Raw genomic sequence first — 14843 nt, 5'->3', positions numbered from 1 at the left:
TTTCGCATTGACATTTGTTGTATTCTTAGATGAGTTTCATGCATTTGATGGTAAATATTTGTTGCAAGTGCATTCGATTGATTTCATCAATATCATACATTTTTGTGGAACAGGTCCGTTAGGTCCCGTAAAAAGGCTATTTTAAGCTAGAAGGGGGTTGAATAGTTTAATTACCAATTTAAAAATTATTATGGCGTTTTAAAAATATTTATCCTGTTTTAAATATTTTACCGATGCAGATTATATATGCGAAAATAAAAGACAAGGAAGAAAATACCACACGAGAGATTTATCCTGGTTCGCGATGACGCAACCTCTAATAGATTCACTCACCCCTACGTCCAGTCCCCGAGCTCCTCTCAAGGACCCGAGTTTTTCCCTTAAAATAACCTTGCTCCTTACGTAGGCGGAACTCTGGGTTACCACCTTAAAATAAATGTGCAAACCTACACAACCTATCTTAGACAATAACACCCTATTATTTCTTCAAAGTTGATGTAGATACCGTGGTGTAGTCTTTGTCCTTCTAAGCTTTTGCCGGTCTTGGATCTCAGTAGTTGGTCTTGGATCTTTCCTCTTCCTCACGGTGCAAAGACTACTAACTCCCCGTTAGTACGCCTAGGACTTGGGTCTTAGAACGAGAATCACATCACTATACTTCACCTCACTGCAAAACGAAGATGACAATATCTACGAAACAATGCCCATTATAGATAAAAAGAGTTTGGACTAGTAATATACTTAACTAGACCGGATGACGAACAAATATTCTAAAAAGAATATTAATGTATACTTTTCTTTAGATTAAGTGAATGTTACAGTATACTTGGTATTACTTCGTTTTGAATGATATATCTTATTTCCAAAGTAATAAATATATCAAGTCCTTGGTGAAGCGTTATAACTTTCGGATCTTTGATAAAATAATTTCTCGTTTTAATATAGTCGTGTGTAGACTATTAAATCGAGAACGTTACACTTATTCTTTAACTATATGCACTTATAAAATATTTGGCCGAGAGAATAAAAGGTGCGTAATTTAAACAAAATATATCAAAATAATATAAGAGCGGAGTTTAAATTATATTAGTACAGTTTATATGTGTATATATATAATACAATATAAGCTTTAAATTTTTAACACGAAACACTGAAGATGCTAGTAAGAGAAGTCACTTAATTCTTATACGATTATATATGTACTTATATTTACTTAAAAGCTTTAAAATCTTCCCACGAAACACTAGAGGTGTTGGTAAGGGAATTCACTCAAATCTTTTAACTAAATATAATAAATATGTATATATAGATATATATATATAATATAAGCCTTAAGTTTTTTCTCACGGAACACTAAAGGTGTTAGTAAGGGAAGTCGTTTAAGTCTTGTTAAATAATTATAACGAATATATCAATATATGGCCAAAATAAGTGCGTTTAAGTTTAAAGAATAAAATGCTAGATTTGTAATTTAATTCCCACGAAACACTAAAGGTGCTAGTTAGGAATATAAACCAAGCGTTGTATGAAATTATCACTTCGTGCTTAGAAGTGTATAATTTGTAGAAAACAATCCTTGTACGGATTTGTTTTTCTTTAAGTTATTCAATATAAGAGCTTATAGAGATGAAGAGAAGGTGTTACTAAGCTTAATATATGAATATTAAGAGTGGTTGGTTAAGACTCGGATGAAAGTTAAGAGATTTACCACTTTTAAGAGATGATCGAAAAAGTTCGCCGGAAAAGTTCGCTGGGAAAAAATTCGTCGGAGGTTCGGCCGGATTTTGGCTTGATGGTCGAACTTGGGCAGCCCTTCGGGAGGCAAGAAAGTGGTATGGATGAGTTTTGCTTGGGTTGATGGAGCTTGGTTGGTGGAACTAAGCTTGAAGATCAAAAACCTTGAATATATGATATATATTTGTAAGAGAGAAGGTTTTTGAGATGAAGTATTTGGGTTTGGATATTAGAGAGTGTGTAGAAAGAATACTTCTTGAAAATTCCCAGCAATTAATTAGCTTTTAGCTTGTGTTAAAAATGGTGGGGGTGGGTGTTTATTTATAGAAGGGATTAGGTGAAGGGAGTGGTTGAGATTTAGTTAAAATGAATGGTGGATGAAGAGAGTGGTGTGGATTGATGACATGGAGGATAAGGTGTTAGTTTGCAACTTGCATATAGGACAAACAAGAAAAATCCCAGCAACTATTAATTATATAATAATGGTTATTACCTTTTTCAATTAATCATTAATTACTTAATTAATTAAGTAATTAGCACCATTAAATATAACAATTTTAAAAACCCTTTAATAAATACAACCAAAAATATGATAATTACCTAAATATCATAAAATGATGATATGCAAGTTTTGGTCAATCTTAGTCAAAGGTTGTTTGGTGAAACGCTCGGTCAAAGTCTTGGTCAACACCCAGAAAAATCACACCCCGGACAAAATTTCTCAAAAATTACGAAACTTTAACCATGCATAGAAAATACCATTTAAGTGACAAATATTAAGTTTCAAGATTTTCTAACAAGTGGAAGTATTTTATTTGGATTTAAAATGATTAAATTAGGGTTCAGTTCCAAATAAAATATGAACAATCTTTCATAAAATCAGAGAGACTTTGTTGGCTTAGTTTGGGCTAGAATAAATACTTAGAATATATTTTCTTAAATATAAAATATTTTAGAGTGTGGAAAATATTTTTAAGTATTTAAAAGTATTTTCTCCGATAAATAATATATTTGAGATACGAGAAAAAATGACTTGGAAGAATATGAGGGGGATAAAATGAGATATTAATATTCCTTTAACAAATATTAATTTCTAAAAGTGTAAAAATATATTTTTGGATTTATAAATATTTATGGAGTGAAAGATATATATTTTATCCCTTTCAAAAATATCTGTTTTTGAAATAAATTTGGCACGAGCCTTCTAAAGAATATCTAAGTTCTGGTATTTCTTTTTCAAACTTGTTATCTTATTAATATTGCAAGAAAGCCTAAAAAAGATCATATTTCCGATAGTTCTTTTACGATCTCATTGTTTTGGAGTATATTCCAATAAAAATATATTTTGATTTTTAATAAATTGGAATATCTCTTATATTTATATTAAAGAATATAAATAAATTTTGAAAAACATTTTTTGAAATATTTTGCTAGATATAGATTTTCACTTTTGATTATGTCAATTAAATTCATGCATATTTGGAGAAGATATATGTGTTTTAAATTTTATGTTAAATTATGCAAATACCAAAATAAATAATTAATCGAAGATGTCCTTTCAATCTTCCCCTTTTTGGTATTTTCCAAATAAAACATAAAATTTAAAATTTTCAAAGTGTGTGTTTCCCCTAAATGTATGCATGTATTTTGAAAAATATTTTTCACATAAATATATAACAGGTGAAAGTATTGTTGTATATCCCTTTAATTTAATTCCTGCAATACTTGAACAACTTATTAGATGAATAAATTTTGATGTAGAATTTATGTCATATTTAGCAAGAATATTTTAAAATTTTCAAATTGGGGTCGAATTTCTTCTTCGCCTTTTATTTAAAAAATATCAAAAAAAAATAGTCAAAAGAGTATATAAATGACTTCCCCTTAATGTATTATAACCCTTTTGTTGAATCTTTTTCACAGCTCGATAGATAATTTGATAAGCCAATGATTTTTTTCCGTGTTTCAGAATACGGTTAACCAACATGTTAACTAATCGATTACGATAAATTGGATCGGATTTTGCAGTTTTTTCTTCTGCAGTACCTCGACGTGACATGAGCGTGAAGGGGGTTCAAGAATCCGTTTTATTTTTTTATAAGGGCTAAAATCACTTATTTTGGCTTTTTTACTCCATATTGTAGGGTGGATCTCGAAAGATATGAAAGATCTCCCTCCAAAGTAAATTTTTGGTTGTTTTTTAATTCTGATAGTGATCCATAAATAATATATGAAGGCTTATTAATTTCAGAATCATTCTCAGATGCCCCGAGAGGCGTCCTTTCCTTGTTTGTTGGGTTGGTTCACGCGCGCGCAAACGAGAATGAGGCTCTTGTTTTGTGAATAACTCCAACTCCAAACTATTGATTGATTGGTTTTGTTTGTTGATGATAATCGTGTGTGAAAATGTGAAGTGATAGATTTGATTTTAAAAAATCACTATATGATTTTTTTTCTTCTTCCCCTTAAAAGATCTTTCCTTTAATAGAATTTTTGCGTAAAAAGAATTTTCTTAAGAATTTCTTCTTTCCCCTTAAAATTTTTTCTTCCCCTTAATAAAGATGTGGTGAAATAATAAATTTGGTGTGATGTCAATTTTCCCTTCTTTTTATTTTATACATTCCATAATTTATCAATTTATTTTTTAAAATAAATAAATTTCTTCTTCACTTCTAAAAAAATTCCATGTTCCCCTTTTAATCGATAATACCTATGCTCATTAGTTTATTTTTCTTTTTTAAAACACTCAGAGCATTAATTTTATCATCTTTGATCAATTTTTATAAGTCCAACAAATGATTTGATTTACCATTTAGGTGATATTTTTTTTTAAATAGCATTTGTATGTAACCAGCTTGACTGGAGGTGTTCACGTGAAATATTTAGTTAACCCACTTTTACCTATTATCACGTAAACAAAGGATTGAGTAAATAAAGTGACTAGATATTCTTTTGCACAAAATGAAGTTAGTAAAAAAAATTCAAAGGAACCTCCTTTTACCATTTTTTTTAAAGAACACCTTTTGTCATTCTAAAAGCATGATCTTCCGCTTCATTTAAAACATCACATTATAATATATAACAATGTGATAGCATTCAGACAGAATTTCATTTAGAACTAGAATACCTTTAGAAACTATCCATACTTGACCATTTGGAGCCCTATCAATTTTAATAATGGTAATATTCATACATGTAGCAGAGATTTTAATTCACATATGCTCTTTCAATTTTAATGATAATTAACATAGTGTATGAAACAGTTATTTGCATTTGACTTTTGTGAACCTAAAGCATGCTGGTGATTAATTCAGCAGGGCAAGTTCTTATTTTGATACATGCTTCAACTTTAGGATATATCATTATGAACCAATTTTGGCACACATTGTAATCATTAAGAGTAGTATCAACCAAAGTTTATTGTTCACGGAATTTGGCAGAATTAGCATGGCACATAGCATTTCTATGAATTTATATCTCATTTAGAAATGACCTCATAGTCTTTATAAACTTTATCAAAATGGTCAGCTACGTGCATCAAGAAAAGCTAATACAATCTAGTTGGCAAACTTTCTAGTACATATATAAATTTAGATACCATCAGTAAAGCATGATTGGCTATTTATTCATGGAATAATCTAATTAAACATGAGAGAGTGTGGATCAAACCAGTTTTGCACCAGAACCATAGCCACAAGATTCCCAATCTCATACATTCAATACAGTATAGTTGCTACCTTAGGACAGCTCCATTTGAGAGTACATCCCTGTTTCATATTTAAATATGCAAGTAGACAAACATAGATTTTACAAGCATTGGAAATATAATTTTATTATAGTTTACTAACACTTGCTGCACTTACGTCTATCAACTTATCAGTGTAAATTATAAGGGCAACTATAATTCTTCTGTAAATCCAACATTAGTATGTGAATCTCAGCAGTAGCTAGTGAACCAAAATTATCAGGTAATTTAATTAAAATTTGCTAAAAGATAAATGTATGGTTCTTAAATTTCAAATTACTGCTGATTAGTTTTTATTTAAAGCATGGTTTCTTGTGTTTATCAGTTTAAGCATGGTAGGATCAATCAGACTCAGAAATCAGATAAAACAATTCCAAATTAATGCATACAATTTTAACATTCATATTTTTAATATCCTAACTGATAATTCTGATAACCTTGCCCATATTGAAGTGCACAGTGTGTGTGTTCAGGAATACCATCAAAGCATTAAAAATAAAACTATCAGCAAAAGACACTATATCGACACACAGCAGACTAGGCCAAAATGAGGCATCTATACATAATACACAGTTAAGCAAAGTAGATTACTGCTTAACAGATTCAGCAACATCAAAAAACAAATCGAGGTCTGCAGAATGACCAGAGAACAATTAGCTGCAATATCCATTTTTATTTAAAATTACCAGCGTTGCAGCATAAGTTACAACTAAGAACAGTTCCGTTCAAGAAACTAGTACCTATTTCACAGTTTAAATACATACGCATGTGACTTGAGGTGTGGTCAACTGGTCGGGTTCAAGTGATATCAGGTTGGAACATAATTGAGGACAAGTGTGTATACTGGTTCTTCTAAAATGACATGCAAAGCAGTAGAGGGATAATACAAATCCCGAACATATATGACATTCTTTGCAAAAGATTGTGTTCTGACTTGGTGACAGGCCATTTATCCTTAACTAAGGTTCTAATGTACATAAATGTTTACTAATACTCATCGTAAGTGCCAATTGCCAAGTATTCTAAACACAGTTCATACCACTCAATGCAGTCATTTAGAGGAAGTCAGATAACATTTAAGTCACAGTGAAATACATGTACTTGAGTGTATTGCAGTAAAAGTTTATTATACACATAGTATTCAAATCAACCTAAGCTCGTATCACCTAATTAATTCATATAAATTTGATAGGTCAGGAAGCATATGATGTGTATTCGGTGAGATCATAGATCATTTGCAAATGTTCCTATATGCATATTAAAGAATCAAGCAATCTAAAAATATTATTCCATTTAGTAAATCTTAAGAATAATCAATTTCAAGTACAAGAGCCACACTAATAGTTATGATGTTGTATTTCTTATGGCTTTCAGCATTATAAAGAGCAAAAAAAAGCGTGAGAATAGACCTTATATCTTAACATTTTTTTTCATTTGTATGCATAAATAGTGTCTGTTCTTATTTCACATGGATGCATAATAGACAGATTGGCATGAAACTTCAGTGACTTGCATTTATCATAGAATGTATGATAACAAAATAAACTACCCTTATGCTTAGTACTTCATAAAATAGAGTATAAGCATCCAGGTATAATTCTTTTCAGCATTAGATTAATAAGTACACATTTCATATTGAATGTCCCTAGGTCAGAAACAGTCCATGAGTAGATATGATAAGCACACTTGATTATCATAAAGTGGTTTAAATCTATGTTAGAAGAAAAACTGATTAGTGTACAATTTTTATACATGCAGAAGTGTATTGTGCAAATAAGAGCAATTCTGAATAAGTATGAATATTTAACTACTTGAGTGTAGTGATGTAAAGTTGGTGTGAGTACAGTAGTTATCTTAAATGTGTGGTTGTGTTGACCAAGAATGTGCAATAGGCATACATATATACATACTTACATACATACATACTGCATACACACACCATATTCTTTTATTCTTATCTTATTCAAAATATTAACTCTAAAGAGTGAGTTTGTAGACAAGGAATTCAACCATGTACTCCATGAAAATTGTTCAATACAAAATGCTTAGGTCATTTTTGGAGGGTTATGGGGGAACAAGCAGCTGACTCTTACAAAAGGAGTTTTTTTTTTGCAAAAGTAGAGTAAGGCTCAAAGAAGGTCAGAAATGCTGGTCTGATTCATTAAATGAGTTGCAGCATATTTAAATACAGTAGAATAATGTTTTTAAGTATCCAAGGGTTAATTTTCCATCAACTTGTATTTTAGTGCACTCAATTTTCAACTTTGTGATCCTTAGAGCATATGCAGCGTGGACAGCAAATCAGTGATTCAGCAGAAGAATCAATGGAGCACACTAATTTGTATATGCAGCGCGTCAAAATCGAGGCCATCAATTATCAACACTCCATTAATTCAGCACTCAGCATCAATTTTTAATGGCCGTTGCAATGGCCATCAATTGCTGGGTCCCACCTGCATTCACTTGTTTACACTACATGTCTCCTTCTTTTTCTTGCAAGGGCTATTTATTTAACGGTCTGATATTTGTGTATATATATTGCTTCTTCTGTTTAATTACTTGTAGCAAATTTTACAACACCCGTATTTCTATCTTTTCATTTTTATTTTCCTTCAATATTATTATATATTTAAATATATAATGGGTACTAATTGGCTTACTTCTGAAGAATTACAATTATGTATTTCGTGGGCTCGACAATCTGTTGATCCGATCACCGGTCGCTATTCAAACAAGAATAATTTATGGGGGCGAATTCACGAGAATTATGCAAAAAATTGGTGTGGCACTCCATAGAATCCTCATGCCGAACCTCGTTCAAAAATTGCTCTAGACTCGCATTGGGCACCATTGAAGAGAGCACTAAAAAAATGGCAATGTGCAAAAAATCAAGCTAGTAGATATAGTGCAAGCGGAACCAATTTGGTAGATGAGGTATATATATATATATATATATATATATCAATACGTTTTTATATTTGTGATAACTTAGCATCCAATTTTTTTTATTTTTTCAGATAACTCAGGCTCAAGGATTATATTTCAAGGAAATGAATAAGACATTTGACAAATTGGAATGTTATGAAGCAGTTGCAACACATCCTCAATTTGTGGACGTTCCCACTACTTCTCCTCCATTTCAACGAAATTTTCCCACACAAATGGAATCACCAATCAATTTGAATAGTGATGATTGCATTGATGAAGAAGGTTTTACAACTCTAGAGTCTAATCGAGAAACATAAAGTCCTTCCAGTCCAGTTAGACCGATGGGAGTAAAGGCGTCCAAACATGCAAAAAAGAAAGGAAAGCAACGTATGACCTAAAAAGAAGAGATGTCTATGGCTATTTTCAATAGTATGCAATGTCACAAAAATAACTAGTGGAGGCCAACATCAAAAGAGATGAGGAAACCCTTCAAATGTCGAGGGAGATGTTAGAACTTGAGAAACGAAAAGAAGCAAGACAGGCAAGACTTGATTTACTAGAGGAACAGAAAGAAGCAAGATTGGAAAAACACGAGGCTATTGAAGAATTAAGGGAGCAAACAAAGATCATGACAATGGATACTAGCCAAATGACCCCTAATACAAAAAAAAATGGTTTAAAAGAAAGAAGGCTGTGATCATAGAAAAAGTGAATGAGACTACTACTGGCAGTGCTTATGTTCCTCGCTTTGATGATGATTTTTATGATTAAATTTAGCTATTATGTTTTTAATTTAATTATGTTCCATGTTTTCTCATTTTAACCATGTTTACTACTTTTGAATTCAATAAAATTAATTTATTATAAATTGTCAAGTCATACATTTCAAGAGATAATAAATTGACAACTACTGATTAGCTTCCATTGCCCAGTTATGCTCCACCAAATCATTTTGAAGCATTGTATGAATATAAGCTGATTCCAAGTTCTCGATACGATCCCAAAATGCTTGTTGATTTCCTCCATTTCTTTATACTGGTGCAAAAGGAATTCGAACTCCATTACTATCTATTGGCCCATCATAGACCTGTGATGCTAATGGATTCATTAAATCTTCTTCAACCGGCTCAACAAAATCTTCTTCCACAAATTCATCCTCAACTATCATGTTATGCAATATGATGCAAGTCATAATGATACTTTTAAGTGTGGAACTCTTATGCATCCGTGCACCATGACGAAGAATAGCCCATCGAGATTGCAAGATACCAAAACACCTCTCCACATCTTTGCGATATGCCTCTTGTTTCTTAGCAAATAATTTTTTTGATTGAGTGGCAGGATTTGATATAGTTTTTACAAATGTTGAATATCTCGGGTAAATTCCATCTGCAAGATAATAAGCATTGTTGTATCATTTTCCATTGACGTGAAACACCACCGTTAGGCTATTTCCTGCGATGACTTTATCAAATACAGGAGACTGACCTAGAACATTAATATCATTCTGAGCTCCAGGCACAGTCATTACACAACAATTCAGCAAATTTGATATCATATCAAAAGATATACATATTTTAATGCAATGTATTGACCTAATATTCTATTGTGGGGACTTGTGTGTGTGAGTGAAATGCATATGCAAAAAGCAGTCCAATCAATAATATAGCTACCTGAAGACATAATTTACTGTGTGAGATATACACAATCAGGGTACTCAATTTTTGGATGGAAAATGCTAGAGGTACAAAATGGGTTACTAAAATAGTTACAAATGCCACATGTTACATGTTGGTTGGCTAAATATAAATAGACCCCCCTGCAGTTACATTAATGGGACCAATTGAATTTTTTCATTGTGTCACATCACCCATGTCATGTCATTTTGTGACAATTTTTTGTAACTTTCTTTTGTGCCTCTAGCATTACTCTTTTTGGATATAACTCAATACTCTATAAGAGACTAAGAGATCTTACCAGGTTAAATATATAGTCAGCAGTCAGCACATCATTTCAACACATAAATTCGAGTAATTAGATTAGATATTCAAACAAATCTTTTAACTTCGATCAACCACACATTCACTTTGGCTTTACTAAGATTTCTCTCATAAAACAAAAACAATGAGTCACTTACATTTATCAGATAAGTATGACATGCAATAACCTAATTCAAACATTCACACTGATTCACAAATGTACTCATATGGTCTGTAAAATTAAAGAAAGAACTTACCTTGGCCCATGGCGTTAACCAATCTCATGGGAACTCACCTGACTTACCTCGTCTGACCCCGAGTAAGTGAGTTAGTGAACTCGTTTTAAGTTACTGAGTTGACTCGACAAACCACACGAGTTAGCTCTCCGAGTTGAGTTTTCTTGGCCTTTAAATTCCTTTTTTTTTAGGTTTGAAATATGCATCTCTGAACCGTAATGGAACCAATTTTCCTTTATTTCTTTATCAAACCTGCAAAACAACTCGAATAGGCAAATTAGGGTTTCAATTTTTTTAGGGAATTTAACAAGTTAAGATACAAGAGTGTATATATACATATAATGCCATATAACTGTTGAATTCGACTAGCTACAATAATCTATTGAGAAGATTATTGAGTTAGGAACATCGAGTTCATATTGATTTGACCAACCCAGCTATGTTTTTTTTCCACCAATTTATTGACAAATCGATGTAAACGATGAAAAATGACTCATTTTAGTAGGAATACTGCTACAATGATCGTAGAAAAGAAGAACGACGAGACCAGTAGAGTTGGGGGCAGTCGTGTGATTTACACATACAAAATATAATTTTATTTTTTAACGGCCACTGGTCCTAAATGATCAATGAATTGGGTTTTATATCAAGTTGCCCACCGAACTCTTTAAAATATATGAAGTAGCTACTCAATCTCCACGGCGACTCATTTAAACCACTAAAATACTAGTATATATCACTCCGTTAGATTTTTTAAAAATTTTTAACGGAAAATGTTAACTATAAAAATTTGTAGTCGTATATTTTTGTTAAACTGCCAGACACGTGAAATTGAGATAAACAACGAGAGTCCTAAATAAAAGGACATATTCTTTTCATCTCTCTATTAAATTTTACTCAAATTAAAACTGTAATTGCAGACCACCCAGCTTTTATTTTACTCGTGAAGATAACGATTATTTTAGGACCAATTAAACAGATATACAGATGAGAGAGAGGCACTCAAGTTTGCTGATAAACCATAATAATCAAATAAATACACGGAAAACACAACACTTCTATTAAAAAATTTAAAAAATCTAACGAAATGATATATACTAGTATTTTAGTGGTTTAAATGTGTCGCTATGGAGATTGAGTAGCTACTTGATACATTTTAACGAGTTCGGTGGGCAATTTGATATAAAACCCTCAATGAATTGGGATGCTAGTATTTGTTTTTAAAAAGATCGGGTCATATAGTTGGGTTGGATTGAAAAAATAGAAAATAATTTTTGTTTTTAAGAATGTAATTTTTAAAAATATTTTTAACTATATATATAGATATTTAATAGAAATTAAATAATTTTGATACTTTTTATGCGTAATAATATTTAATTTATTTTAAAATAAATCCCTTTTCAATGCACTTAATCAATTTAATTTCTCAAAATCCGATCAACAAATAATATTGATAAATCTGAATTATTGAGAGAATTAACAGATAGTAGAAAAGATTTTTATTAAAAAAAATTATAAATATTTACACAAGATATAAATCATATATTTAGAGAACATATATTTCATTTTGAATATTCCAACATTCCTAAATTCAAACGGAGTTTAGTGAATTTTTCGGAATTTAATGGTTTTGTGATGTCCGCGATGTTGTACTCAGTTTCAATGTGAGTCATTTTTATATCGCCTTTGTTGACATGATCACGTGAAAAGTGATATCTCACATCTATGTGTTTAAATCTGAAGTGCCGCACGGGATTTTTATTTAAATCAATAGCACTCGTGTTATCACATAATATGGAGATTACATCAAATTTCGTGTTATAGTCTGCCAATGTTTGCTTCATTCACAATATTTGTGCACAACATTTAGCGGCGGCTATATATTCAGCTTCATTAGTGGATATAGATACAAAATTTTATTTCTTTGAAAACCACGAAACTAAACATCCACCCATAAACTGACACGTACCACTCGTACTTTTTATGTCGACTAAATGTCCAGCATAGGCTGAATTAGAAAAACATATTAAGTCAAATGGTACTCTTTTTGGATACCAAAGACCAATATTACCGGTACCTTTAAGATATCTCAATATCCTTTTTATTGCGGATAAATGAGATTCCTTTGGTGCTACTTGAAATCTAGCACACTTACAAACACTATATTGAATATCGGGTCAACTTGCGGTAATATATAGCAAGCTACCAATCATGCCTCGATATTTCTTAGTGTCAACGGGAATTCCTTTAGGATCATCCATTAGTTTGTCAGATGTTGACATAGGTGTGGAAATTGGTTTGCAATTTTCCATTTCAAATTTCTTTATCATTTCATTATAATATTTTGATTGTGAAATATGAATGCCCTCGTCAAATTGTCTTATTTGCAATCCCAAAAAGAAATTTAATTCACCCATCATACTCATCTCAAATTCTTTGCCCATATAGTCAGAGAATTCTTTACATAGTACATCATTTGTTGAACCAAATATGATGTCATCTACGTATATTTGTACAAGCAAGATATCATTTATTTCTTGTCTTGTGAATGAGGTTTTATCGGCAGTTCCCATTTTAAAGTTTTTTTCTAACAGGAATTTGCTCAACCTTTCATACCAGGCTCTTGGGGCTTGTTTTAATCCGTATAGAGCTTTGTATAATTTGTATACATATTCTGGATGTGTTGCATCTTCAAAACCGGGAGATTGTTTAACATATACTTTTTCTTCAAGAATCTCATTTAAGAATGCAGATTTTACATTCATTTGATACACTTTAAAATCTTTATGACATGCAAAAGCTAATAGCATTCGAATTGACTCAATTCGTGCTACCTGTGCATATGTTTCATCAAAGTATATACCTTCCATTTGAGTATAGCCTTGTGCAACCAGTCTAGCTTTATTTCGAACAACAGTTCCATTTTCATGTAACTTATTTCTAAATACCCATTAAGTTCCAGTTATGGAAGTACCTTTGGGTTTTGGAACAAGTTACTAAACTTTGCTACGAGAGAATTGGGTTAATTCTTCTTACATTGTAGAGATCCAATCTTCATCTAACAAAGCTTCTTTACCGGTCTTAGGTTCTATTTGTGATGGAAACCTAAGGTAATTCACATCGTTTTGAACTTGTGACCGCATTTGAACTCCTTTACTTAAGTCTCTTAGAACATTGTCCAAAGGATGACTTCTAATGTTTGGAACATCTTTAGGTAGTTCAATATCTGTTTCTAACAATTCTAGTGGATTTGTTGGGGATGATGAGCCAAAATCCACATTTTTGAATTGTCGAATAATATTCTCAATATTGTCTTGTGTGGCATCTTTTTTATCTAGAAGATCTTTATATTTAGGTGATGGTTTTGATTCATCAAAAGCTATGTTCATTGATTCTTCCACCACTAGAGAATTTAAATTAAATACTCTATAATCTTTGCTATTTGTTGAATATCCAAGGAATATACCTTCATTTGATTTTGGATCAAATTTTGTAAGGTAATCTTTGGAGTTTAATATAAAGCATTTACTACCAAATACTCTAAAGTAATTAACTTTAGGAGTTTTACCAAAATAAAGCTCATATATAGTCTTTTGAATTATTGGTCTTAATAAGACTCTATTTAGTATATGGCATGCAGTAGACATTGCCTTGGCCCAAAAATATTTAGGACGATGATATTCATTTATCATTGTATTTGTCATTTCTTGTAATGTTCTGTTCTTCCTTTCAACTACTCCGTTAGATTGAGGAGTATAAGGAGCAGAAAAGTTATGAGTGATACCATTAGTTTCACAAAAACTTGTAAAGTTTGAATTTTCAAATTCTTTACCATGATCAGTTCTTATATAGACTATGGTATTATTTTGTTGGTTTTGAATTCTTTTGCATAAAGAAGAAAAAGATTCAAAAGCATCACTTTTGGCTTTGAGGAATTCTGTCCACGTAAATCGTGAATAGTCATCAACAACTACCAAAGTATATGAACATCCGCCGAGACTTTGTACAAGGACTGGACCGATAAGATCCATGTGTAAAAGCTCGAGAGCTCGTGAGGTAGATACCATAAATTTTGCTTTGTGAGAGGCTCGTATTTGTTTGCCAATTTCACAAGCTTCACATATGTGATCCTTGTTATAATTTAATTTTGGTATTCCTCGTACATGTTCTTTAGTTGATATATTTTTAATCAACTTCATGTTTGCGTGTCCTAATCTTCGA

At 31.5% G+C, this 14843-nt stretch overlaps 1 long non-coding RNA gene across 1 annotated transcript; it reads right to left on the bottom strand.

Annotated features, from left to right (window-relative positions):
• Positions 1-255: 255 nt before the first annotated feature.
• Positions 256-1998, bottom strand: LOC141722680 (uncharacterized). Its single transcript, XR_012575690.1, has 2 exons — positions 1709-1998; positions 256-667 (listed from the first exon to the last, which is right to left on the bottom strand). It is a non-coding gene; the product is annotated as an uncharacterized LOC141722680 (long non-coding RNA).
• Positions 1999-14843: the final 12845 nt, after the last annotated feature.

Source organism: Apium graveolens, chromosome 1 (assembly GCF_009905375.1).
Source record: "Apium graveolens cultivar Ventura chromosome 1, ASM990537v1, whole genome shotgun sequence".
NCBI lineage: Eukaryota > Viridiplantae > Streptophyta > Magnoliopsida > Apiales > Apiaceae > Apium > Apium graveolens.
The sequence above is the reverse complement of the archived record's forward strand: the minus strand, read 5'-3'. Positions and strand labels throughout refer to the sequence as shown.